This window comes from Aethalodelphis obliquidens, unplaced genomic scaffold, assembly GCF_003676395.1.
Source record: "Aethalodelphis obliquidens isolate GAN/ISIS:26980383/991018 unplaced genomic scaffold, ASM367639v1 scaffold3, whole genome shotgun sequence".
Taxonomy (NCBI): Eukaryota; Metazoa; Chordata; class Mammalia; order Artiodactyla; family Delphinidae; genus Aethalodelphis; species Aethalodelphis obliquidens.
Window position 1 is genome coordinate 10,320,387 of NW_020837947.1, and position 27,606 is coordinate 10,347,992.

General features: G+C 38.9%; 2 long non-coding RNA genes across 4 annotated transcripts; one reads left to right on the plus strand and one right to left on the minus strand.

Annotated features, from left to right (window-relative positions):
- On the plus strand, nt 1-22,461 carry LOC113607385 (uncharacterized). Of its 3 annotated transcripts, XR_003427925.1 has the most exons (4): nt 1-312; nt 9,159-9,379; nt 20,241-20,466; nt 21,939-22,461. It is a non-coding gene; the product is annotated as an uncharacterized LOC113607385 (long non-coding RNA). The 3 variants fall into 3 exon arrangements; XR_003427928.1 differs by lacking the exon at nt 9,159-9,379 and having other exon boundaries at nt 8-312; XR_003427924.1 differs by lacking the exons at nt 1-312; nt 9,159-9,379 and having other exon boundaries at nt 19,092-20,466.
- LOC113607398 (uncharacterized) lies at nt 7,767-25,486 on the minus strand. The gene is made up of 4 exons (XR_003427929.1): nt 25,377-25,486; nt 9,947-10,142; nt 9,144-9,339; nt 7,767-8,528 (listed from the first exon to the last, which is right to left on the minus strand). It is a non-coding gene; the product is annotated as an uncharacterized LOC113607398 (long non-coding RNA).
- Nucleotides 25,487-27,606: the final 2,120 nt, after the last annotated feature.

The following is a 27,606-nucleotide window of genomic DNA, read 5'->3' on the forward strand; positions in this document are numbered from 1 at the left end:
ACCAGCTTTAAACACATGAGCTTTTAATCCAAAGACTGTGGTGGATGCGGAACAGAAAAAATGAGAACTTCCCCGAGGCTCTCCAGCCTTCCAGGCAGGCAGCGCGTCCCTTCAAGTCACCTGCCTTTGATTCTCTTTGAGCTGGGCTCCTCCCCCCCCCCCCCCCCACCGGGTGTAGCCACTTGGGACCGGTCGCCCCGGAGTTCTCTTGCAGGAGACAGCTATATTTCACAAGGGATGGAGTGATTTATGTGCAAAGTTTAAATAGCTTTTTGGGGCTCTGAGGAATGCAAAATGCAGCATGACTGGAAGGTACAGTATACTTAAGGGAAAACGTGGAATGCACCGAATGTTTTCTTTTCCTTCTCTTAAAGCTAGTTTAAATCTGTTTCGCTGACGAAACTGTGTAACCATGTGCAAATGTGTAATTCTGCCTCCTGACAAAATTGGCCAGGATTGGGATCACCGGCCATGCCAAGGCTGGAAGCCCGGCTTAGACACCGAGGGGCTACTCTGAGCATAGAGTTCCCCCTAACTTTAGAATATGCAGAAAGAATCGAAGGACTGCTACTTTTTTCAGATTCAACGCCTGTCTCTAAACCCCCTCTTTTAAATACGTATTTTTAAGGGAGGGAGTCGTATGTTTTAATTTTTACCCCAGTGAAGATAGTTTGCGTTTTGAACAAAATTGGGTAATGATTATAATCAAATATGCTCATTAAAAGCCATTTCTATTTTAGCAGGAAAATAAATATTCTGGTTTGGAAATGTCGGTTTTGCCAAAAATAAAGATGTAAAAATATTTTAAGAAATTAGTGCAAAAGTCCATGATTGCACCTTCCAGAAATGAAATTAATTTCATTTCTAGAGATACACTCGACTTTAAATTTTTACTTCATTATACATTTCAGGCATACAACAAACCCAAAGAGAATTATATAACAAACATCTGCATTCTACTACTCAGCCCAAGAGATAAAGCATTTCAGGTGTAATTGAAGCCCCCTCATACCACGTGTCCCCCTTCTTAATCTCAGTACCCTTACATTCCTCATATAAACTATTTATCATAACCATGCATTAAAAATCTTTTTTGCCACATAATGTATATACACATAAATAAGACATTATATAGTGTGATTTTGCATGTTCTTAATCTTTATATAAACGGTATCATACTGCACCTACATTTCTGCAATTTGCAGATAAGCACTCCACATTGTATTTTTGTGATATACCCAGCTTGAGTACAGTACCTCTGCTTCCTTCCTTTTAACTGCTGCCTAGATATCCACGTCTAGATACCTGTGCTTCTGCTGATTGATGTCCGTTGTTTCTACTTTTTCTCTGTCGTAAACAATGTTGCTATGGACCTTCTTATATATGTCTCCTTGTGCACATGTGAAGAATTTCACCCGGGAGGGGAAATGTTTCAGGATTCTAGGGACAAAGTCCATGACTTTATTAGATGCTGCCTAATTACTCTCTTGACTCACCACTTTTATATTGTCACTGTAGAAATAAAAGAAAATCAAGATTACAGATGAGAACAAAAAGGAAAAACCATTCCCATCTCTCCATCCAAAGAAACCCACTTTTAACTTAAAAAACTTTGTTTTGGTGCATAAACCTCCAGGTTTATTCTTCTGTGAGATACATGTATTTTTATATGTCATATGTGAATATATATAAATATATGGTATACATATACACTATTATATACATATACATACAAATATATACGTATATATATTTGACCCTTGAATAATATGAGTTTGAACTGCATGTGTCCACTTATATGCAGATTTTTTTCAATAAATACTACAGCGCTAGGCAATCTGTAGTTGGTTGAATCCATGGATGTGGAACTGAGGATACAGAGGGCCAACTATAAAGTTATATGGATTTTTCACTGCAGGGGGTTGATGGTCAGGTCGTCTTCCTAACCCCAGAGTTGTTCAAGGGTCAATTGTATATTTATATTTAATGTTTGGGATTCTACATATATATATATTTTTAAGACCCACGTGAAATGTAACTTTCTTTTTATGAATTTTATTTCATTTTATTTTTATACAGCAGGTTATTAGTTATCCACTTTATACATATTAGTGTATATATGTCAATCCCAATCTCCCAGCTCATCACACCACCCCTATCCCCCCAACCCCTCCACTTTCCCCCTTGGTGTCCATATGTTTGTCCTCTACATCTGTGCCTCAATTTGTGCCCTGCAAACTGGTTATCTTTACCATTTTTCTAGGTTCCACATATATGCGTTAATATACGATATTTGTTTTTCTCTTTCTGACTTACTTCACTCTGTATGACAGTCTCTAGATCCATCCACGTCTCTACAAATGACCCAATTTCGTTCCTTTCTATGGCTGAGTAATATTCCATTGTATATATGTACTACATCTTCTTTATCCATTCGTCTGTCGATGGGCATTTAGCATGCTTCCATGACCTGGCTATTGTAAATAGTGCTGCAATGAACATTGGGGCGCATGTGTCTTTTTTTTTTTTTTTTTTTGTGGTACGTGGGCCTCTCACTGCTGTGGCCTCTCCTGCTGCGGACCACAGGCTCTGGACGTGCAGGCTCAGCAACCATGGCTCACGGGCCCAGCCGCTTCGTGGCATGCGGGATCCTCCCGGACCGGGGCACGAACCCAGGTCCCCTGCATCGGCAGGTGGACTCTCAACCACTGTGTCATCAGGGAAACCCCGCATGTGTCTTTTTGAATTATGGTTTTCTCTGGGTATATGCCCAGTAGTGGGACTGCTGGGTCATATGGTAATTCTATTTTTAGTTTTTTAAGGAACCTCCATACAGTTCTCCATAGTGGCTGTATCAATTTACATTCCCACCAACAGTGCAAGAGGGTTCCCTTTTCTCCACACAGTCTCCAGCATTTGTTGTTTGTAGATTTTCTGATGATGCCCATTCTAACTGGTGTGAGGTGATACCTCATTGTAGCTTTGATTTGCATTTCTGTAATAATTAGAGATGTTGAGCAGCTTTTCATGTGCTTCTTGGCCATTTGTATGTCTTCTTTGGAGAAATGTCTATTTAGGTCTTCTGCCCATTTCTTGCTTGGGTTGTTTGTTTTTTTAATATTGAGGTGCATGAGCTGTTTATATATTTTGGAGATTAATCCTTTGTCTGTTGATTCATTTGCAAATATTTTATCCCATTCTGAGGGTTGTCTTTTCGTCTTGTTTGTAGTTTCCTTTGCTTTGCAAAAGGTTTTAAGTTTCATCAGGTCCCATTTGTTTATTTTTGTTTTTATTTTCATTACTCTAGGAAGTGTCAAAAAAGATCTTGCTGTGATTTATGTCAAAGAGTGTTCTTCCTATGTTTTCCTCTAAGAGTTTTATAGTGTCTGGCCTTACGTTTAGGTCTCTAATCCATTTTGAGTTTCTTTTTGTGTATGGTGTTAGGGAGTGTTCTGATTTCATTCTTTTACATGTAGCTGTCCAGTTTTCCCAGCACCACTTATTGAAGAGGTTGTCTTTTCTCCATTGTATATCCTTGCCTCTTTTGTCATAGATTAGTTGACCATAGGTGCATGAGTTTATCTCTGGGCTTTCTATCCTGTTCCATTTTTCTGTATTTCTATTTTTGTGCCAGTACCACATTGTCTTGATTACTGTAGCTTGTAGTATAGTCTGAAGTCAGGGAGTCTGATACCTCCAGCTCCGTTTTTTTCCCTCAAGACTGCTTTGACTATTTGTGGTCTTTTTTGTCTCCATACAAGTTTTAAGGTTTTTTTTGTTCTAGTTCCATAAAAAATGCCATTGGTAATTTGATAGGGATTGCATTGAATCTGTAGATTGCTTTGGGTAGTATAGTCATTTTCACAATATTGATTCTTCTAATCCAGGAACATGGTATATCTCTCCATCTGTTTGTATTATCTTTAATTTCTTTCATCAGTGTCTTATAGTCTTCTGCATACAGGTCTTTTGTCTCCCTACTTAGGTTTATTCCTAGGTATTTTATTCTTTTTGTTGCAGTGGTAAATGGGAGTGTTTCCTTAATTTCTCTTTCAGATTTTTCATCATTAGTGTATAGGAATGCAAGAGATTTCTGTGCATTAATTTTGTATCCTGCAACTTTACCGAATTCATTGATTAGCTCTAGTAGTTCTTCTGGTGGCATCTTTAGGATTCTCTATGTATAGTATCATGTCATCTGCAAACAGTGACAGTTTTACTTCTTCTCCAATTCATATTCCTTTTATTTCTTTTTCTACTCTGATTGCCATGGCTAGGACTTCCAAAACTATGTTGAACAACAGTGGTGAGAGTGGACATCCTTGTCTTGTTCCTGATCTTAGAGGAAATGCTTTCAGTTTTTCACCATTGAGAATGATGTTGCTCTGGGTTTGTCGTATATGGCCTTTATTATGTTGAGGTAGGTTTCCTCTATGCCCACTTTCTGGAGAGTATTTATCATAAGTGGGTGTTGAATTTTGTCAAAAGCTTTTTCTGCATCTATTGAGATGATCATATGGTTTTTATTCCTCAATTTGTGAATATGGTGTATCACATTGATTGATTTGCGTATATTGAAGAATCCTTGCATCCCTGAGATAAATCCCACTTGATCACGGTGTACGATCCTTTTAATGTGTTATTGGATTCTGTTTGCTATTATTTGGCTGAGGATTTTTGCATCTATATTCAGCAGTGATATTGGTCTGTAATTTCCTTTTTTTGTAGTATCTTTGTCTGGTTTGTATCAGGGTGATGGTGGCCTCATAGAATGAGTTTGCGAGTGTTCCTTCCTCTGCAATATTTTGGAAGAGTTTGAGAAGGATGGGTGTTAGTACTTCTCTAAATGTTTGACAGAATTCACCTGTGAAGCCATCTGGTCCTGGACTTTTGTTTGCTGGAAGATTTTAAATCACAGTTTCAATTTCATTACTTTTGATTGATCTGTTTATATTTTCTATTTCTTCCTCGTTCAGTCTTGGAAGGTTATACCTGTCTAAGAGTTTGTCCATTTCTTCCAGTTTGTCCATTTTATTGGCATAGAGTTGCTTGTAGTAGTCTCTTATGATGCTTTGTATTTCTGCGTTGTCTGTTGTAACATCTCCTTTTTCATTTCTAATTTTATTGATTTGAGTCCTCTCCCTCTTTTTCTTGATGAGTCTGGTTTATCAATTTTGTTTATCTTCTCAAAGACCCAGCAATTAGTTTTATTGATCATTGCTATTGTTTTCTTTGTTTCTATTTCATTTATTTCTGCTCTGATCTTTATGATTTCTTTGATTCTCCTAACTTTGGGTTTGTTTGTTCTTCTTTCTCCAGTTCCTTTAGGTGTACGTTAGATTGTTTATTTGAGATTTTTTTTTTTTTTTCTTGAGGTAGGCTTGTATTGCTATAAAATTCCCTCTTAGAACTGCTTTTGCTGTATCCCATAGGTTTGGGATCATCCTGTTTTCATTGTCATTTGTCTCTAGGTGTTTTTTGAGTTCCTCTTTGATTTCTTCAGTGATCTCTTGGTTATTTAGTAACGTATTGTTTAGCCTCCATGTGTTTGTGTTTTTTACGTTTTTTTCCCTTTAATTGATTTCTAATCCCATAGCGTTGTGGTCAGAAAAGAAAAGATGCCTGATATGATTTCAGTTTTCTTAAATTTACTGAGGCTTGATTTGTGACCCAAGATGTGATCTATCCTGGAGAATGTTTCATGTGCAGTTGAGAAGAAAGTGTAATCTGCTGTTTTTGGATGGGATGTCCTATAAATATCAATTAAATCTATCTGGTCTGTTGTGTCATTTAAAGCTTGTGTTTCCTTATTAATTTTCTGTTTGGATGATCTGTCCATTGGTGTAAGTGAGGTGTTAAAGTCCCCCACTATTATTGTGTTACTGTTGATTTCCTCTTTGATAGCTGTTAGCAGTTGCCTTATGTATTGAGGTGCTCCTATGTTGGGTGCATATAGTATTTATAATTGTTATATCTTCTTCTTGGATTGATCCCTTGAGCATTATGTAATGTCCTTCCTTGTCTCTTGTAACATTCTTTATTTTAAAGTCTATTTTATCTGATATGAGTATTGCTACTCCAGCTTTCTTTTGATTTCCATTTGCATGTAATATCTTTTTCCATCCCCTCACTTTCAGTCTGTATGTGTCTCTAGGTCTGAAGTGGGTCTCTTGTAGACAGCATATAGATGGGTCTTGTTTTTGTATCCATTCAGCGAACCTGCGTCTTTTGGTTGGAGCATTTAATCCATTCACATTTAAGGTAATTATCGATATGTATGTTCCTATTACCATTTTCTTAATTGTTTTGGGTTTGTTTTTGTAGGTCCTTTTCTTCTCTTGTGTTTCCCACTTAGAGAAGTTACTTTAGCATTTGTTGTAGAGCTGGTTTGGTGGTGCTGAATTCTCTTAGCTTTTGCTTGTCTGTAAAGCTTTTGATTTCTCCATCGAATCTGAATGAGATTCTTGCCAGGTAGAGTAATCTTGGCTGTAGGTTCTTCCCTTTCATCACTTTAAATATATCGTGCCACTCCCTTCTGGCTGGTAGAGTTTCTGCTGAGAAATCAGCTGTTAACGTTATGGGAGTTCCCTTGTATGTTATTTGTTGTTTTTCCCTTGTTGCTTTCATTAATTTTTCTTTGCCTTTAATTTTTGTCAATTTGATTACTATGTGTCTCGGCATGTTTCTCCTTGGGTTTATCCTGCCTGGGACTCTCTGTGCTTCCTGGACTTGGGTGGCTATTTTGTTTCCCATGTTAGGGAAGTTTTCGACTATAATTTCTTCAATTATTTTCTCGGGTCCTTTCTCTCTCTCTTCTCCTTCTGGGACCCCTATAATGTGAATGTTGTTGCATTTAATGTTGTCCCAGAGGTCTCTTATGCTGTCTTCATTTATTGTCATTCTTTTTTCTTTATTCTGTTCCACGGCAGTGAATTCCACCATTCTGTCTTCCAGGTCACTTATCCGTTTTTCTGCCTCAATTATTCTGCTATTGATTCCTTCTAGTGTATTTTTCATTTCAGTTATTGTATTGTTCACCTCTGTTTGTTATTTATTTCTTCTAGGTGTTTGTTCTTTAATTCTTCTAAGTCTTTGTTAAACATTTCTTGCATCTTCTCGATCTTTGCTTCCATTCTTTTTCTGAGGTCCTGGATCATCTTCACTGTCATTCTTCTGAATTCTTTTTCTGGAAGGTTTTCTATCTCCACTTTATTTAGTTGTTTTTCTGGTGTTTTATCTTGTTCCTTCATCTGGTACATAGCCCTCTGCCTTTTCATCTTGTCTGTCTTTCTGTGATTGTGTTTTTTGTTTCACAGGCTGCAGGATTGTAGTTCTTCTTGCTGTCTGCCCTTTGCAATTCTATATTTTTTAATTCAACATTATATAGTGAGCATTCCACCATATCACTAAATATTCATTTAAAGACACAACTTTAATGGCTGCTAATTAGTTCATTTTAGGAGTAATTCTTTGGTTTATATAACTACTCACCTGTTAAACATTTAGATAACAATTTCTTGCTCTTACAGAAAATGCTGTGATGAAGTACAAAGTGTTTCTAAACAAAAGCATTTTTTGATTTATTTTCTTCATGGTAGGTTTTTTTTTTTTTTTTTTTTTGCGGTACGTGGGCCTCTCACTGTTGTGGCCTCTCCCGTTGTGGAGCACAGGCTCTGGACGCACAGGCTCAGTGGCCATGGCTCACGGGCCTAGCTGCTCCGCGGCATGTGGGATCTTCCAGGACCAGGGCACGAACCCGTGTCCCCTGCATCGGCAGGCGAACTCTCAACCACTGCACCACCAGGGAAGCCCTTCATGGTAGTTTTAGTGAGTTAATCAGTCCTTTTGTTGCTAGAGCAGCTAAAATCTTTAAGGATAAAATAAAAGCTTTTAACTTATTTCAATTTTTTGATACTCTTCATGTTAATTTGTCTTATTCCTTTCCCTGGCTGTATAGGGTTCTAGTAGGGAAATGTAACATAATTTAGCAATCCATTCTACAGTAGATGGGCACTTGGATTGTCTCAAATATTTGCTCTTGTAAACAGGGCTGCTGTGTGTGTGTTGCTGTTTACTAGTAGGAGAGCTTCCTGACAGCTCCAGCTCTTTTAGCTCCAACCACCAATAGCCAGTTATGTGACTGAACAAGTTATATCACCTTTCTGAGTCTCAACTTACATCAACTACAAAATGGAGCCAACAGAGGTAATAACATTTATTGAAGGCTTATGACAAAGCAGTGACCACTGTAAGTATTTTACGTGAATTACCTCATTTAATGCTCACAACATCTCTATTGAATATATACCACCATTACTTCCATTTCACAGATAATTAAGCTGAGGTAGAGAGAGATTAATTACCCAAACTACAATCAATAAGTGGGCAAGACACAATTCAGACCTACAGACTCTGCCCCCAGAGCCTGCCCCCTACTTGCTTTCTCTCTGCTCATCCTTTATGCTGAACCATTTTACAGTTGTAGACATCTTGACATTTCACTCCCAAATACTTCAGGATTACCATACCTAAGAAAAGTAACACTTATTTAATATCATCTAACATACAGTCACATGACATACAGTCATATAACATCCACATAATATAAGTATAATGTGCTTAGGATGTAGTTTTACATCCTCATCAACACTTGGTATTGTCAGACTACAGAGTTTTGCTGCTCTGAAGGGGTGTTGAAATGGTGTCTCACTGTGGTTTTAATTTGCATTTTCCTGATTATTTATGAGGTTGAACTTATGAGACCATTCATTTTCCCCTCTCTTATGTGAAAATGCCTGTTCATTTCTTTTACGCATTTTTAAAAAAATTGGTTTGTCTGAAAAGCTTTTCTTTTTACGATGGAAACTGGCATCACAAATTCTTACTGTAAGTTCAAGTTACTCAGTGGCTCAGCATCACAAATAAATGGCCCATGGAGAATGAAGCTGGAAATAGAGGAATGCTTTCCTAAAAGTGATTACTTGGAAATTTGGATCTCAAAGGTAGAAATGAGGCACACAGCTTCATGCTGAATAGCAAAATATACCAATACTTATAAAATTTCCCAAGATAAGTAACAGAAATAGCAGCAGTGCTATATTTAAGTAAGAGAGATGAGTTGAACTCTGTGTCCTATTTCCCACCTGTCCTATTTCCAGGCGTTGAAATCTAAGTTATGAGGATGCTTGCAGGAATGAGCTCCAGCCTTTGTGATTGTCCTTCAGACGATGAGTGGACTTCAGTCATTAGTGGTCCAAGTCACTCCATTTTCACCAGGACTGAGGCACGGAAAATCAATAGTAGGATCATTTAATAATGCTTCAAAGACTTGAAAAAAGCCTGTGAAGAGAGGTTTAAACCCAAATAAAGAAACTCCAGAGTAAGGTGTTCCTGTACTTGTTCTTATTTTCCTTTGACTTAAAGAGAACCATTTGTAGCTCTGTATCCTCGTTTCTAGCATGGAATTCAGCCTAGACTGTTAATCCAGATTGTTCCCGATAGGAAATAAGATAAGGTATATCAGCTTATTCATGTGGCAGTATAATAAAATATGAAAAGAATATAAAGTATGATTAATCATTTTTCAGCATACGAATGTTAAGATTTGTACTTTAAAGTACAAATCACTTTACAGTGATTTATAGCATTTTCTGTTTCTTATCTAAATGACTATGGAAAATCGAACTATTCTTATAGATGGGGTAAAATGTACTATTTACTACACTGTATCTCATTATCTTCAAGTCTTGGGTACTATTTCTAAAATTGCAAATGTAAGATTTGGAAATAGAAGCTATTGTGTTTCATTGCTATTGGCTTCATCCAGAAAATAATTTTCCTTTAAAAGTGATTTTATGCTGTACCTTGACTGGGATGGGAGCATAATTTTATCAAAATTAATAGAATTAATTTAAAATATGTGCATTTCATAATATATGAATTATACCTCAATGAAAAAAGGAGAATTGTTGGGGAAATGACATTTCAGAGTCATCCTTCTGGCTGGGGTGGCAGAGATTATATCACCTGGTAGTCCTCAAAGTATTCATGGGACCCTCCAAGAAGCAGTGAAGGGTCTGCAGGACTGACCCAGGATGTCATGTCTGGTGGTCTTGGTGTCTGCGTGAAAGTCTCTGCCATCACTGTGAGAAAAGACAAAAGGGCAGGGCCTGTATTTTTAGCTGCCGTAAACTTAACAATAAAACCCATGAACAAATGTTCCCACTGATACTGTCCCCATGGCCAGCTTGAATTGGAAGAGATGTAATTAGACCCCACTTTCTCTCTACCCTGGCTGAGGTAAGGGAGGCCAGCTGTCTGGAAAATTGTAGGAAGAGGAAATGTAGAAAGTGATCACATTTGGAGTTTATTCCAGTTCTCTTTGCATCTAACCCTTTGCCTGAGTGAGAAACAGGGAACAAGTAGGTAAAAGTAGGTGAGTCGTTTATGCAGTTTTACCTCTGATCTCCCCACCTCCTCCTCCCCTTCCCCTTCCCTTTCCCTGTCCCTCTCTTCTCCTCTTCAGAACTGTGGCAAACAGCAGTGCGTGCAGGAACTTCCTTAGTTTGAGACTTTATGAATTGGAAGCATCCCAAGGAGGTCTTTTACCATTTGCAGTTCTTCTACCCAGATGTTTGCACATCAACACGTTGGAGAACAGTTATCTAGTGTAACATTTTGCCTTCAGAAAGAGATTTTTATAAGTCAAATCATTCTTACTTGTACATATTTTAAGGAAACAAGACTCTTCTAAAATGGATATAGTAACATCTATTAAAGGTTGAAACAGTCTTAGAGTCACATAATCCTTCCTTCACTCTAATATCAATCTTTTCTTCTGCAAATTAAATTCATTTTCTCTCCCAGAAACCTTTGCAGATAGAACACTAATGCCAATACCAGTAACCGAAGACAAGCTGTTATCCAATCAACCTCCATAGGTTTTATTTCCTATTTATTCATGCTATATCTGTTCTCTCTACTTTTTAATTTGTTAAGGGGTCAGTTTTCATGTGTTGCTTATTTGTGTAGAATTACCCTTGGATTGAATGGCTCATCATTTCTCCTCCCCACTCCCTCCCTCCCTCCTTCCTTCCTTCCTTTACAGTATAGGGAAAAAATGTGAACATACATTTAAGCCTTTGTACCTGTTTTCAGTCCCAGTTTCCTCCCTTCCCCTCCAAAGGTAGCCACTATTCTGAAATTGGTGACTGTCTTTCCTAGCCTTGTTTTTATATTTTTTCTTCATGTATCTGTCCGTTAGCAATATTTTATATTGATTCACGTTTTGAAATATACATTTATATTCATATAATGTATGTATCACTCAGCATTATGTTTTTAGATTTTCTATTTAGAATTCATTTAGATTTTGTATTTCTGGTTTTTTCCCCATCCCCTTCATTTCTTGCCTTTTATTGGACTGTCAATATCTCAAGTTCTCTTTTTCTTTTAATTTCCTTCTTTGTCCTCTTCGGTTTAAAAGTTGTATTTCTATTTCTTTACTGTTTATTCTTAGAAATTCTTAACCGAATATAAAGTTAATCAATATGTCTGTTCTTCTTCAAACGCATACAGGGCTTTATGACCATTTAACTCAGATCTTCCTTTACAATGTCTTGTGTAATTGTTGACTGGTATCTTAGTATTACCTTATTTTTAAAGTCCTCTCACATTAGCCCTCAGTTTTATTATTTACAGTAAATCATTACTTAATTTTGACAATGTGTTTACCAAATTCTTTATTCATCCTTATGTTTTGCTCTCCACTTCTTCCTTCTGGATTCAGCTGTTTAGCTTACTGAAGTAAACCCCACAGTAGATCTTTTAGGAAGAGTCATTGAGTGGTAAACTCCCAATATTTGTTGGTTTGAAATGTCTGTTTCACTCTCAGTATGAAATAAAAATTTACCTGGGTATAGAATTCTAGGATGAGGATTATTTCTCTTAGCAGCATAAAGATGCCATTTATTTCCCATAGACATCTATGATGACTGATGACAACTTTGATGAAGGTCTAATTGGACTTTTTTTTGCTTTTTGTTTTTAGGATATCTGCTTTGGTTGCTTTTAAGATTTTTCTCCTCATCATTGACATTCTGAAGTTTCACCATAGTATTGTATATCAAATGGTGAATTTTAAAAATTATACTGCTGGGATGTTTGCATGCTTCTGAAATCTGAAGACTCATTTATGTTTTAGTTTATTTCCAGAAAATTCTCAGGTGTTATTTTCTTAAATATTATCTCTTCCCCCCTTTCTCTATTCTTTGTTCTGTCTGGAATGTCTACTTGATATATATTGAAACTTCTCATGGCTCTTAGCCACAATTTCATAGTTTTTCTGTCCCACATTCTGAGAAATTTCCTCAAATCTATCTTCTGGTTTATGGATTCTTTCTTCATTTTTGTCTCAAATATTCATTACCCTTTTCATTGAGTTTTTAATTGTAGTGACTATGTTTTTCATTTATAGAGACTCAATTTGGTTCTTTTTCAGAGTTGTTTATTCTGTTTTCATGTTGTCTTCTTTTTCTCATTATGGTTCCTGTGCCTTTGTTTACATCTTTGGTCATGTTGTAGGCATTTCATAGTCTCTTTCAGAGTGTTCTTTTAGATGCAGTTCTCTGAATGCTGATTCTTCCCTTTGCTATATTTGTTGACTCACCCATGGTAGTTTATTCTTTCACAGACCTTGTAATTTTTGACTATGAACTTATATCTAATTTTTTTTCCTTCCCAGGAGATGTGAAAGTGTTCCCATGGAGTGAATGTACATTTTTTTTTTTTTTTTTTGGTACGCGGGCCTCTCACTGCTGTGGCCTCTCCTGTTGCGGAACACAGGCTCCGGACGTGCAGGCTCAGCAGCCATGGCTCACGGGCCCAGCCACTCCGCGGCATGTGGGATCCTCCTGGACCGGGGCGCGAACCCGTGTCCCCTGCATCGGCAGGCGGACTCTCAACCACTGCGCCACCAGGGGAGCCCTGAATGTACATTTTTACTGCTAGGGCTCTAGAGGTTTCAGATGTCCTGGCTTGATTTTTAAATTTAATTTCTCAATTTGGGATTCCTGAGTCAAGCAAGTAGTATAAATTCAGCTCCCATGCACACACATAGCTCAGGCCTGGGGTTTCCATGTCTCAAAGGTGTTTTTCTCCCATCCAAAATCCCAGACATACAAGACACCATTTAGGGATGCAACCAAACTTTACTATAGTGGCCTAAATCGGAAGGGCTTTATTTTTCTAACATAATAAGAAGGTTGGAAATAGGCAGAGCAGGGAAGCAATACTGTCATCCATGTCCTTTTCCTCAAGCTCCTTGTATCTTCCTGCCCCTCCATCCTTAAAGAGTAGCTTTTATCCTTCTGCTTGTTTTATGGTGGCAAGCTGGCTATTCCACTCCTGGCCTCATGACCACAGTTCAGGTAGGAGAAGGGAGAAGAAAGCAACAAGGAGGAAGGAATGGTTCCCAGATCAGGAAAACCAAACTTTCCCTGAAATCCCTAGCCCACTTCTGCTTACATCTTGTTGGCTGGATCTGTATCACATGGTCACCCCCAGCTGCAAGGGAGGCGGGCCGTACAGCTTGTACTTAGCGCCTTGCCTTTGATGTTTCTCTTCATCTGTGCCACTTGGAGATTTCCTTCCCCTTCCTCTACAGCTTGGCCATTAAAACACATTTTTATTTATTATACCCAGTTTTTCCCTCTGAGTCTTTCTGAAGGTCAGAGATCTCAGAGGCTCTGCTCTTATTTCTTCAGCCTCAAATATCCACATTGTGGAGTGGTGGGGCAGGGAGGGGGGTGGGTCCTTCCCAGAGAAACATTGTACTTGGTTTTAAAAGCAATTCTGAGACCTGTAGCTGGGGACAAAATGCTCACAATATGTACAAGAGGCAGTGGGCAGACTGACTCAGGTATTCCTTAGCCTTTAAATGAATTGCCCTGATTATTTGCTCCACTGTCTACTTAAGCTATCCGTACCTGCTGAGCTTAGAGTCCTCCTGGGAAGAATGGTTCCTCCATAGCAGCCTCACTGGTGCTGGTTTCAATTTGTGGTTTCCTTTGGCTTATCCATCAATAGGAATCCATCTGCTTTCTTGTCTTTCATAAATTTGTCAAATTTTCTAATTGACTATTGGCACCTTTTCTTGTTTAAGCACTATTATGGAAGTATTAGTTTTTGTGTATCATCATTTCAATGGGATTTTGGGAAGTGGGCCGAGTAAATGTTTATATGCAATTTTCAGCCTTGAACCAGAAGCTCCAAATATGCGGTCATGCATCCTATTTGCTCAGCACCAAGCTTGGCACTAAGCAAAACAAGAGAATACAGTACAGTATCTAATCCTTTGTCCCAGTGGTTTGCCGTAGCCAGCTTTCACCAATTTGCAGGAGCCAACTGTTAAACTTGCAAGAATTTTATGACTTGGTTAACTTCACTTTGGCATCTTTAAGTTGACCATTGTAGCAGTATTTATACCACTGAAATCAGCAAATAGTATGAATCAGCCCCTTCCCCTCCTTGAGAGCTGATTGGTAGACATGTGTCCGCACACCACTAGTCTTTACTCTAGTAAACATAAGACACACCTTTATGTCTTGAGATAAGACATATACTGAAGAAAAAGTAAAAGTCCAAGTAAGACAGCCATCAAGTGCAAACCAGCCTAGTACAGATACTCCAACTGCTAGGGAATTCAGGCAGCAGAAATCACTGTTGACTCTAACAGTTGAAAGGTTGGCAAGGTAGCAGCAGTGCAGGGTATTGCTGCTCTTGTCAAAGTAAGAGTGGGCTGTGAAGCCGGAGTTTGAGTTCTAGCTCTTTCACTTACTGCTGTGTGACCTGGAAGAATTACTAAATCTCTCTAGTAAGCATAATGACAGTCAGCATTTACCGAATCCTTATCATGGGGAGACACTGTGCTAAGTGCTTTTCCACGGATGAACTTAATCCCTACTTTCATCATATGCAAAATGTTGTCTATCTCAAGGGACTATTCTGAGTACTCCATGACATAATTCATGTAAAGAGCATAGTAAAATCTCCATAAAATTCATTTTTTTACTACCAAATTTCTTGTAGAAGGTAAGCAATTTCTACCTGCCGATTTTTCCTACAGGGCCTCGAAAGATGGGTCAGATCTGGTTATGTGAAGGGACGAGCAGAGGGCATTTCAGCCAAAGGGGAGGTCGGTCCCAAAGTACAGAGAAAAGGCAAATAGGAGTGTGAGGCCTGGTTCTGATGAGCCTTAGCGGAGCAGAATTTGTACCTGGGGTGGGGGTGGGGTAGTCAGATGAGGACAGATTGTGTTCTAAGTGGAGAACTTTACATTTCATGTGATGTAAAGTTTCAGAGACTTTACATTTCTCTGATGGCAGAGAAATGATTAAAATGGGATTTTAAGAATAGGATTCTGACAGGTAGGCACTTATGCAAAATGAATTGGGAGGGGGGCAAAGACAGAAGCAAGAAGTGGCAGAAATGGGAGAGAAAAGAAAAGGCCGGGCTTGAGGGACAGTTCAAAAGACAAAAAAAATAAGATTATTGTATAAATGAATAAGCTAGAAGTATGTAGTCACAATATTTGTAGGAGCAATCTGGACCAGAAATTAAGAAAAATAAGAAATGGTTACCAAAGGGGAAGAGGGTTGGGGGGAAGGATAAATTAGGAGTTTGGGATTAACAGATACACACTACTATATATATATAAAATAGATAATCAACAAGGTCCTACTGATTAGCATAGGGAACTGTATGTAATACCTTGTAATAACCTATAATGGAAAAGAATCTGACAAAGAATAGATATATATGTATAACTGAATCGCTTTGCTGCATACCTGAAACTAACACAACACTGTAAATGAACTATACTTCAATAAAAAATAAATTTAAATAAAAGAAAATAAGAAGGGAGGATTATTTCTTTATCCCTACCTCCTACACCCTCCCCCTGCCAAAAAAGAAAAACTACTCTAATTCAAAAGAACATATGTATTTTTTAATCAGCAGAAAGTTTTTTGTTTTAACACTGCATGTGGGTTTTGGTATTTTTTAAATTACTTAAATTAATGTGAATAAACTTTTTAAGAGGATGTTTAATTTTGTAACTGAATATCATGGCATGTGTAGTTAATCCTGTTTTCCAAAATACCCACAAAATGATGTTAAATAATGGTTTTATCATGGTTTGGAGCTATACTTTTTTTCTTAACCTCTGCAGAGGGTGGAGAAAGGGGGCAGGACACACTACTGGGTAGCACAGGGGGCGTGTTAGTGAATGTTCGTGAGACCCTGTCAGCAGGACTGATACATAGAGACTGATCCTCCTGTAGGGATGCTGGCCTCACTCATGTCCTTGTGCGACAGCCAGCAGGGACACTGTGTGGCATCTCACCATTTTGGTAACAACTGGCTGTGGCAAAGGCCCCTGGTGACCTTCATGCTGCTCAACCCGGTGGAGATTTCTTGGTCTCATCTTTCTTGAGTTCTGAGCAGCCTTGACACTGAATCACTCTCTCCTTTTTGAAAAACACTCTTTCCTTTTGGCTTCTGAGGCACCATATCCTCCTGATTCTCTTCCCTCCTCCCTGGTTAATCCTTCTTAATAAGCGTAAGTTTGTCACCCAGATGTTAAGTTTTGGAGCTTCTCAACATTTAGTCCTAAAATCTTTTTCTCTTTTGTTCTCTTGCACTTATGGTTTTTACTATTTACTCTCTACCTAGCAAACTCACTGCTACCCATGGTTACCATCTATATACCAGTGATTCCTAAATTTCTCTCTCTAACCTGACCTTTCCTTTGGGTCCCAGACCTATAGCCAACTGCCCACTCAACATCTTTGGCTGTCTCAAAGGCGCTTCAGATTCAGCATGTTCTAAACTTCGTGATCTTTTCTCTCAAGTATTGTCCTCTTTTAGTTTTACCCATTTCATCTTAAGTCACCAGTGTTCATCTGAAGCCTATAGCCAGAAACTTAGGCATCCTCCCTAAAACCCCCATTTCTCCATTCCCCTCTTCCACCAAGGATCCAAATCTATCCCAAAACCCTGAAAATTTTACCTCCTAAATAGCTTTTGGCTATATCTACATCTTTGTATCTCTGTGTTCACCATTGTGCAATTACTTGGATTAATGTAATAACTGCCTAATTTGTTTTCCAGAACCTACTTTGGTTTCTTTTCAGTAATCTACTTTCTGAATAGTAGTTGCTCATCTTTTCCAAACACAAATTTGGTCATGTTCCTTCAGGACTCATCAAATCCTTTGTATGTGTCAGAATAAGTTAGGTAATACCTGTAGTAACAAACAACCCCAGAAATCTCTTTAGTTTTCAACAACAGCAGCTTACTGCTCATTCATAGCATGTCTGTGGCTTTGCTCCATGGAAATTCCACTTTGGGATTCAAGATGATGGAGCAGCCTCTATGTGGAACATTGCCGGCCATGGTAGCAATGACCATGACCAAAGAGAAAGTGTGATCTGCATGCTGGCTCTTAAAGCTTCTGCCTGGAAGGGACGCATGTCATTGCTGCCCCTACTTCATTGGCCAAAGCAGGTCACAGAGTCTCTTCTGAGTTCAGTATGGAGGGATGCATGATCTTCTCACAGGGAGAAACACTGGAGGAAGTGAAGCCAGAATATTTGGTGATCAAGAATGCAATTTACCACACTCTTCAGTGACTTCCTATTATTTTGAGGAGAAAACTTATCAGGCCTCCAAGGCTTCTGGTGGTGTTTGAACTCTCCAACTTTACCTCTTACTTCCCTACCCCTCATTGCCTGTACTTTAACCACATTATTCTTTCATTATTTGAACCTTCTCCAAAAGAGACACATTTACAAAACAGATATAGAGTCACAGACATAGAAAACAAACTTATGGTTACCAAAGGGGATAGTGGGGCAGGTTTGGGGGAGAGATAAATTAGGAGTTTGGGATTAACATATACACACTACTATATATAAAAGAGATAAACAACAAGGACCCACTATATAGCATAGGGAGCTATAGTCAATATTTTATAATAACTTATAATGGAAAAGACTCTGAATCACTTTGCTGTACATCTGAAACTAACACAACATTGTAAATCAACTATACTTCAATAAAAAAAGGAAGTGAGAGGCAACGAATCAGATTTCAGTTCACTGTAAGAATAACCTTTCTGATAAAGTGAGTATCAGTATTAGAAATGGTATGTTCATTGTATTCGTTCAAGTAAACACCAGATGACCAGATGTAGAAAATGTCAACAGACAATCTAGATAGCAGCGGTAATGGAAGACAGGCAGATATTTGATCCCCAAACTCCAAAGTTGCATAGTTCTATTAGAAAACATAGAGTTAGTAAACAAGGAGGCAAGAAAATAAAATACAAGGCATCAATTATAAGCTAATATAACTGTGCCTCTAGAGTGGCACAGGCAATAGGTGTAGTACTAATGTTCCTATCTTGGCTTGAGATTTCTAAGATTGTCACAGAGGATCTTTAGGTAGGTCCTCCCCAATCTATGCCTTCATCTATAATTGCTTAAATAAATTGATTATAAATGTGTTTCTTTTGGAGGGCCAAGGGAGTAGGCAAAGTAGTTTATAAACAGGAACAGCCTTAGAAAACAAAAAATTCCAACACTATATAGCATGCCATGCTTGAATAGTGCTTAAAAAATGGTTAACATTTATACATAACATGAAAGCTATGTGTTAATTGCCTTTTCTAATGATATTATATATATAACATACATGTAGCATACTTTATTTTTAAAAATTATTTATTTATTTTTGGCTGCGTTGGGTCTTTGTTGCTGTGCGAGAGCTTTCTCTAGTTGTGGTGAGCAGGGGCTACTCTTCCTTGCAGTGTGCGGGCTTCTCATTGTGGTAACTTCTCTTGCTGCGGAGCACAGGCTCTAGGTACGTGGTCTTCAGTAGTTGTGGCACACGGGCTCAGTAGTTGTGGCTTGTGGGCTCTAGAGCACAGGCTCAGTAGTTGTGGTGCATGGGCTTAGTTGCTCCGTGGTGTGTGAAATCTTCCCGGACCAGGGCTCGAGCCCGTGTACCCTGCATTGGCAGGTGGATTCTTAACCACTGTGCCACCAGGGAAGCCCACATGTAGCATACTTTAAAAAAAAAACTCCCCTCTTTTACATTTTTATCAGAATAACAGATGCATGGCTTATATTACATGTTTTAAAAAAGTATGGATGAGGTTATAATGTTATAATATATTCTATAGATGTAAATCAGCATTGTAATAAATATAAGGCAACATTTTACAAACTATTAATTCAGAAGGAGTCACATTACATTAGAATAGTTAAAAAAAAAAGTTTTTTTGAATGAGGAGCACTTAAATGAGTCCCTAATAAATGGGGTAGATTTTTATAGATGGATGAACTGGAAGAAATGCAGTGGATATGACCGTCTCATGGTCTAGATCTTCTGAGACAGTTTTTATTTCAAACCTGACCATGGTCCTGCAAGTATGGTCATAATTGCTAGAGCTGGTGCCCCACTTTGGGGTTTGAAATATGGTCAGTGTGGGCATGAACAAGTGCATGGAAATGAAATAGGGGATGCCTAAGCGATGAGTCAAGTGAATCAGTGCCTGATCAGAGCACGGAATGGGGGTGGGTGGAACAGCAAGTATGTGTCATCTTCCATCATCCAATTGACAGCTATCTCTCCATGCTCTAAGGTCCTCCCCTATCCCCCACCCGCCTAGTAAACCAATATGACATCCTGACAGTCCCAGGGGAAGAAACATTTGCAACTGTTGGAAATGTGATAAAACAAGAAACATGCAATCAGTACGTGCAATTGGCTGCATAGATTGTGAAACAATAGTTTTGGTTTTATTTGTTCTGTGACAGTATAAAAATTTCAAATCTTTTATAAGATAGAAACTCTAGCCTAAGAGAGGCCCTGAGCACCATTTCCCAGCACTGTGCTGCCAGGTCACATTTTGCCATTCTCCTCTCCCCGGCGCCACCTCCCCAGCCCCATTTTCCAGCTGGTGTCTGCCCCTGGGGCACAGGACACAGGTTTTGGAGGGCAAAGCAGTTTGGTGAGGTTTTGCTCAAACACTGTAGGCTTTTTGTTTTCCTTCACTATTATAATGACAAGGCACTAGAAATAAGGTAGAAAAATGGAGGGTGGGACTCAAGAGTAGGTAAACTAAAAGCAAATTGGATTGTCAGGGTTTTGTTGCTTTTTGTTTTTTGTCTTTCCAGGCTATGAATAAAATGTTTATGAACAAAGAGAAAGGTGCCTATGAAATACATGAAATATAAAAACACGAATCCATTCAGAGGAAGCATCTCCTTACAATGAGAAGAACATTTTATCGTTTTTAACTTTTCTTCGGTCTTGGGTCCAAAATTCATCCTAATCGTTGAAAATTGCTGTACTTTTTATACAATAGGAGTGTTTATGAGGAGCTACATAAAAATATGAATAGTAAGGCAAGGTTCATCGTTTTAGTGTCATTTTTCTTTTGTTGATTCTTACTTGAATCTCTTCATTTTACTGTTTTCACTTAACAAAGAGTCTCGCTTTAATTAAGAAAATCCAGTGTCTGGCGACTACATGGTGAAATCACAGGGCCAAAGAGATGGAACTGTGGGGCATAACAGAAGGATACTGATTCCTGTTATCCTCATTACACTAGAAAACACTATGCACTTAACTTTATTCATAAATATGAAGTTTTCTTCTTGATAGTGTAATCTCACTTACACCTCCCTTTAAAATTGTCCAGGTTCCTATAGTCCTCCTAAGTCTGAAATATTATCACTATATTCATACCAAATAAAGATCTGTAAAAGATAAAAGTAGCTTCTTTTCTTGTCTCCTGTCACTGCTGCTCCCTTCAGTTGACTCAGCTGTCAACTGTGGGCCAGAGCAGCTCTGAACACATGGTCACATAATTCATTAGCATTTAGACAGGGCCTGCATCTCAGCCATTAACACATTCAAACATGTTTCTAAAAAATGGTTAAAAACCACCTTGTAGGGTTTGTGCTCATAGAAAGATCAACCTGTGGGGCACTAATAAACATAGCTTATATCTTACTAGATAAATATGCTTATTAAGTGTATTTAGTTTTATTTTGGATTTGGTAACCCCCCCCAAAAAAAAATTGTCTTTAAGTTGGTGAGAAAGTCAGCTTAACCAAAGCAGAGGGAGATGAGAAGCATTTAGGTTTAGGGGAATGATTTTACATTCTGGGTTTGGATGAATTGTAGAAGTCAGTGATTCTCCCAGTGATCTCTCCAAAATGACCGTGAAGCCAAATGATATGGAGAAAATGTTATGGCAATTGTGCTAGTTAAAATGATAGACGATATAAATATAACTGGTAAAGACAATATTTTAGTATAAATTCACGTAGCAACGTTTGGCCTAAACAAAAATGTCCATTGCTCCTTTTTAGATTCATCAAAGACAGCAATCTAGGCAATATATTTTGATTCATTACTAACTTTCTTCACAACTTTTTAAAAATTTGGTTAAATGAGTCACTGATTCAAAAGCCTTTATTGAGTGCTGTTATCGTGCCAGCCCGTATTTACTGTGCTACTCCATCTTCTCGTTTTATAACTCTTCCTTTCCTCATTCTCCTCTTTCTTCTCTTCCTTCTTTTCCTTCTGTCTCTGAGACCTCTTAAATTTTCCTTAGATTTGTCTTGAATGTTTTCTTTAGTTTTTCTTCACCATATGGATGTGATATTTTCCCACAAAACTTGTTTTTTCCCGTTCCAACCCTCTTGGAAACGAATGTCCTTTGACTGAAAAAGTGGAAAATATCCACGAATTTTAAACATAAATATAAATTATGCAAATATATAATGATGTTGTTTCTTTAGCTGTTATGGAATGATGGACTTGGTCATTGATATATTTATCTGGTATGTGTCCTTGCTTTTCAGGGAACTTCTGTCCATGTTGAGAACCACCTTACATTCCTTACTCAATGGACTAACAAAGACAAAGCAGCCCAACTAAGAGTGAAATAATTTAAGCAACTGTGCAAATTTGCAAGAAAGCGTGGCCAACAGAAAGCCTTCATCCTCTGTATTTACACTGGTACCAATCTTAACGTCATGCTGTTAACTCAACATAAAGCTATGCTTTTTAAAACAATTCAAGGGCATCCAATTTATAACCAATCATGTTCCAGACCTATAAAATATTTCAGTAACAATCCAAACAGGCATATAAGTTAAAGCTCACTCTGGGCAGCTTAAATTTACATGATCAGCCTGGGACTGGCTCATCCCATCGCATAGGATCGCACGACCTCACAGTCAAGTGCAATTCACATCTCACGATTCTAGGAATCGATGGACATGGATACACAGTTATATTATTATTAAATCCAATTGCTTTGCAATTAACCTGATATGACACCTATACAAATGATTCAAATAAAGAGCCTCATGTTTCACAGGAGACAATCAATAAAGTGAAATCACAGCTACTGACAATGCCAGCAATTTGGCTTGTTACTATAGTATTATATTTTTCTCAGATAGAGGTTGCTGTTCCCCTGTTGAATCACAGCTACCATAACCTTCAACTACTGGCAATGCCCATGCCTCACAAAGGCGTAACATTCAAATATGTTTGGACATTCCTAACCCATCTTTGCTGAGTCATGAAAAGTTACAATCAATCTGGGATGTACTAAATCATAAATTTTCTTTCTTTGCTCCCAGAACGCAATTAGAGCTTCTTTCCCCAGGAAAGACTCCTTAATGGTGAAACAGAAAATAGTTGCCTTTGTTGATAGATAGCATACGTTCTCAGGGAAAAAAAAAAATCTTACTCTTCCTCTTGCACAAATGTTTTGCAATTAGCTGTCTGAAAGCAAAACCAAATCATAATAGCATCTTTCCCAGTTATTATTATGGTTATTATTCTGTAGCTTAATAATCTACATTTTAATTAAGTAAAAGCACTTCATAGTTATAACCCTGATCTAAATCAACCTTTTGCAGAAATATTACAACCCTCTTATTATCAGAAATATTACAACCCTCTTATTATCACCCTTTTTTGGCAGATTTTGTCAGTGTGTGTGTCTGCCAGACAACTGGGTGTAGAGAATCAACCTCTTGAGGGCAGAGACTGTGTATGTCCTTCTGAGATCTAACAGACTCATGCACAGACATTCCATAGGTGTTTGTTGACAGCCTATTTGAGTAGTGCCTTGTTAAGACCTCATAACTCCTTATTTTAAGTAGACTGAACTTGACCTTATGGAATATTTAGGACAGGCACTGACCAAAAAATATATTTCTTTTTCCATGTCTCTCTTTATATACTTGTTTTCAAACAGAGACCAGTCAGGTCAGGGTGTGTTTCCATGAGGTCACTTTCATCTCCTGAAATAGGGAGAATAGAACAGTAAGTATGGAAGATGTATCTCTCTTTAAACAACCACTGTGGATGATTGAAAACAATGACTTATTTAATTCTCTAAGCAGAGTCTGTTCTCCATGAATCACACTGTATACATAATGGTGATGAAAATGTTCAGTTTGAAATTTCTCCCTGGCCAGGGAGGAAACCATGGGGGTGAATCATGGTTTTAGTGATGACTGTCCTGAGGAAGCTAAATTGGGAAGCCACAGGTTAAAAAAGGAGTGGGGAGGGAATCCTTAATCCGAGAAGGCAACTGACATCCCCTTCCGCTGCTTACACCCAGGCAAGAATCTTCAGAAGAAGAGTTCCTGGAGAGAAACTCTGAAAGCAGAGGAAACCAAACACACTGTACATATAGAGTTACCCATGGACTGGGAAAAGACACAGGACTTCTCCTTGAGGGAAGGGAGATAAATGGCTGCCTGTTTGACGAACACAACTGCATGCATTCACTCCTGTGAAAGAAATTCATTTAAGAGCAATTGGGTTAGAAATGGAGATTTAGGGCTTCCCTGGTGGCGCAGTGGTTAAGAATCCGCCTGCCAATGCAGGGGACTCAGGTTCAAGCCCTGGTCCGGGAAGATCCCACATGCTGCGGAGCGCCTAAGCCCGTGCGCCACAACTACTGAGCCTGCGCGCTAGAGCCCGGGAACCACAACTACTGAGCCTGTGCGCCTAGAGCCCGTGCTCCGCAACAAGAGAAGTCACAGCAATGAGAAGCCTGCGCACCTCAACGAACAGTAGCCCCTGCTCACCACAACTAGAGAAAGCTGTCGCGCAGCAACAAAGACCCAACGAAGACAAAAATAAATAAAAATAAATAAATTTAAAAAAAGAAATGGAGATTTACACAGATGGGTTTAAAGAAGAGGAGCGTGTAAGAGACAGTCAAGATGTACACAGTCATTTGCTGCAAAACTGTGAACAGTATTGGCGAATTAGGATACAATGTGAAGTGGAAAAATGGGCCACTAACTTGTAATTAAACTATGATTGCACTTATGTTAAATATGTGTATTATGGACAAAGACTGATCAGGAATCCAGAGAAATTAACATAGTTATTGCATTAATATAGTGACATTGTTTTTCATTGTTTAAATTGTGTGGGTGTGAATGTGATGGAGAGCTTGTGTATTGAGTCTGATAGTAAGACAGTAACACAAAGAATCAGTAAGCGGGTGTTTAAGTTTCACATGCCATGCCAGCTGTGAACTTAACCTCTCCGAGCCTCAGTGCTTTTATATAGAAAGTGGGAATAATAGCACCTGCCCTGCACTAATAGGGTAGTGAAAACACTCTGTAAATTGAAAGTGTCGTGGGAGATTGTGTGAGGCATTCAGAAGATCAGAGTACTGTATAGACCAGAGACTTAAAAAGTCCAGAACTCAAAAAGTTATCCCTAATCTCTTGTCTCAGCAGTCATGCGGGAGCTGGACAACATGTTATATCATAGTTGCACCATGTACAAATTACAGTCACTTATCGGGCACCTACTAATTGTTTTGCTAACCAGGTTTCCCAATACCATTTGTAGAATAATCCATTTTTCTTCCATTTGAAATGACTTGAAATGTTTCCTTTATCATATACCTAAGTTTATTTCTGAACTCTACTGTTTCTCTGCTTACTATTCTGTTTTAACTTTATAATTGTTGTAGCTTTGTAATATTTTTAATTCGGTTGGGCAACTTTTTATAGTTTTTTAAAAATAGTATCCAGGGTAGAGTGGGAGCTATTAAGGAGGATAACCAAGCTTGGGCCCAAAGAAGTAAGTAAACAGCCCAAGGGTGCATAGCATAGTCTTAGAAGAGACTTTGGAATCAGAGAAAGCTTAGTTCAAATCCTGGTTTATTACTTAACATCTGGGTGACCTAATATACATTACTTAATCTGTCTAGCCTCTTTCTTCATCTGTAAATGGAGGATAACACCACCTACCTTGGAGTGTTGCGCTGGGGATTCAATTACAAGTGAATTGAATTTCCCGAATACCGTGGCTGGCAGGCAGCCCTCCTTTACATGCACTCCTGGTGGTGAGGAATGGCTTCCCTTTCTTAGATTTTTTTGCATCTGCAAAAAGGAGAAGAGCCAAGAATTATCACCACCTTCTACACAGCATTCTGAAGGCTGGTTTCACTGTACAGAGATATATGATAACTGTATAGTAAGGAAACAGGGCACTTAAACTGTACATATGTATTTGCTGCTCCCTGAATATGGTAAAGCAGGAGACACTGTGTGTCATATAATCCATAAAATGCACTCTCATTATGCGGCCGAGAACATGGGATGTCAAACAGGTAGGAATGCCAGGCAGTACGTTCCTGTCAGACCTTGAGGTAAGCGGAGAGCAGGGGGGAGGGGACATTGCTGAGACTGGATAGGGAACCTGGGAAAAATAACAGGGCCTCTCTCTTCTGCTCTGACAAGTTTAGATTTTAAGTGATTTGGGGGCAGAGATCATATCTATTACCTCGTTTTTTGGTAGTTTCTAGAAGATTATTGGATATTTACGACATTTGGTGATTAGAGTGAAGAGATGTCACATAGGGCCTCATAGTAACCCTCTGCCTCCGAGAGTGGCCAGGACGACTTTTGTGGGAAGCTGCTTTCTTCTCTCCCTTGGAAGAGACCGATGGAGTCTGATTATAATTAATTTTAATAAAGACCTGACATGACATGCTAGAATCCTGGCCATTCAAATGAAGTAGAGCCAGCCAGCCAGCCAGCTTGGACAAAAATCATCTCAGTTTCCCCTCACTATTGGCTTTAGAACAAGTCAAGTCCCGTTAAAAAGAATTTATTTATTGAGTGATTTTTGTGCCTAGCACTATAAAAAGGTATACAAAAGAAGGACCCTATCTGACATTCACTGTCTGAGTTGGACAGACAAGAAATATAATAAAATAATAGGCACCATCTATTGAGCCCCTGACTTGCGCTATGCCGAGTGATACGTTCAGTGTGCATTATCTCTAATCCATGAATGCTTTCCACAAAGTGCCTGTTATGTGCCAGGCATTCTGGTTGCTGGGAACACCTCAGGCCTGAAGGAGGAGGAGGGCTCTGCCTTTGGGGAACCTACTTTCTAGTGCTTATAAGCAAGTGAGTATATAATATCATTTCACATTACGGTAAATGCTATGAAGAACAGCAAATCAGGGTAAGGAACAGAGAGGGATTCAGGTGTATGCAGGGGATATTGTAGGGCAGGCCTCTCTGAGGATATCACCTGGAGGGGTGGACTGAGCTATGCCAGCCAGGAGGACAGGTGTCCCAGGCAGAGAGACAGCAAGTGTACAGGCGCCTGGGAGAGATGAGCGTGGCATGTACACTTGAGGCCCAGCGTGGCTGGGATGGGCTGAGGGAGAAGCAGCAGGAGAGACAGGCAAATGATACATATTTCAGGTTTCATTCTGAGGACATGGGAAGCTCTCAGGAAATTTTGGGCAGAGGAGTGCTACCTGGAAACAGACTCTGAGATGGAGCTCTGCAGGCAGGAGACTTACTGTCCCACGACTGTAAGAAGGTGACAGAAGCAGGACTGGGTAGAGGCAGAACGTGTGTTCACTCAGCAGAAACCTCACTGGATCCTGCTGGAAGCTGTGGGGTTGGGATGACCCTCCAGAGTGTTCCCAGATTGAGGTGAAGGGCTAGACCTTGTAAGCGGGCATCAGTTGCTGTCTCCCGAGAAGGGTTACAAACTTTGGGTGAGGCAGCTCCCTTTGGGGGTGATGCTTGAAGACGTTTGCATCTGTGGGCCACAGCAGTCACCACCCCAGCATCTGGGGCAATGACACCTCAGTCCTGAAGAGGGGATCTCGGTGGCACACCTCAGGGTCACTACAGATCTGTTTATGTTTTAATTCTCGTAACAATCCTCCAACTTAGGCATTTTTATATCCTTTCTGAGACTCAGGGAGTTTAAGAAACTTGTTCAAGGTCACACACCTAGAAGATGCTGGATTTGAACTCTGAGTCTAAAGAACATAATTTTAAAAAATGTGGTAAAATATACATGACATAAAACTGATCATTTCAGCCATTTTTAAGTGTACAGTTCAGTGGCATTAAGTACATTAATATTACATAACCATCACCACCATCCAACTCTAGAACTCTTTCCATCTTGCAAAACTGAACCTCTGTACCCATTAAACAATAACAT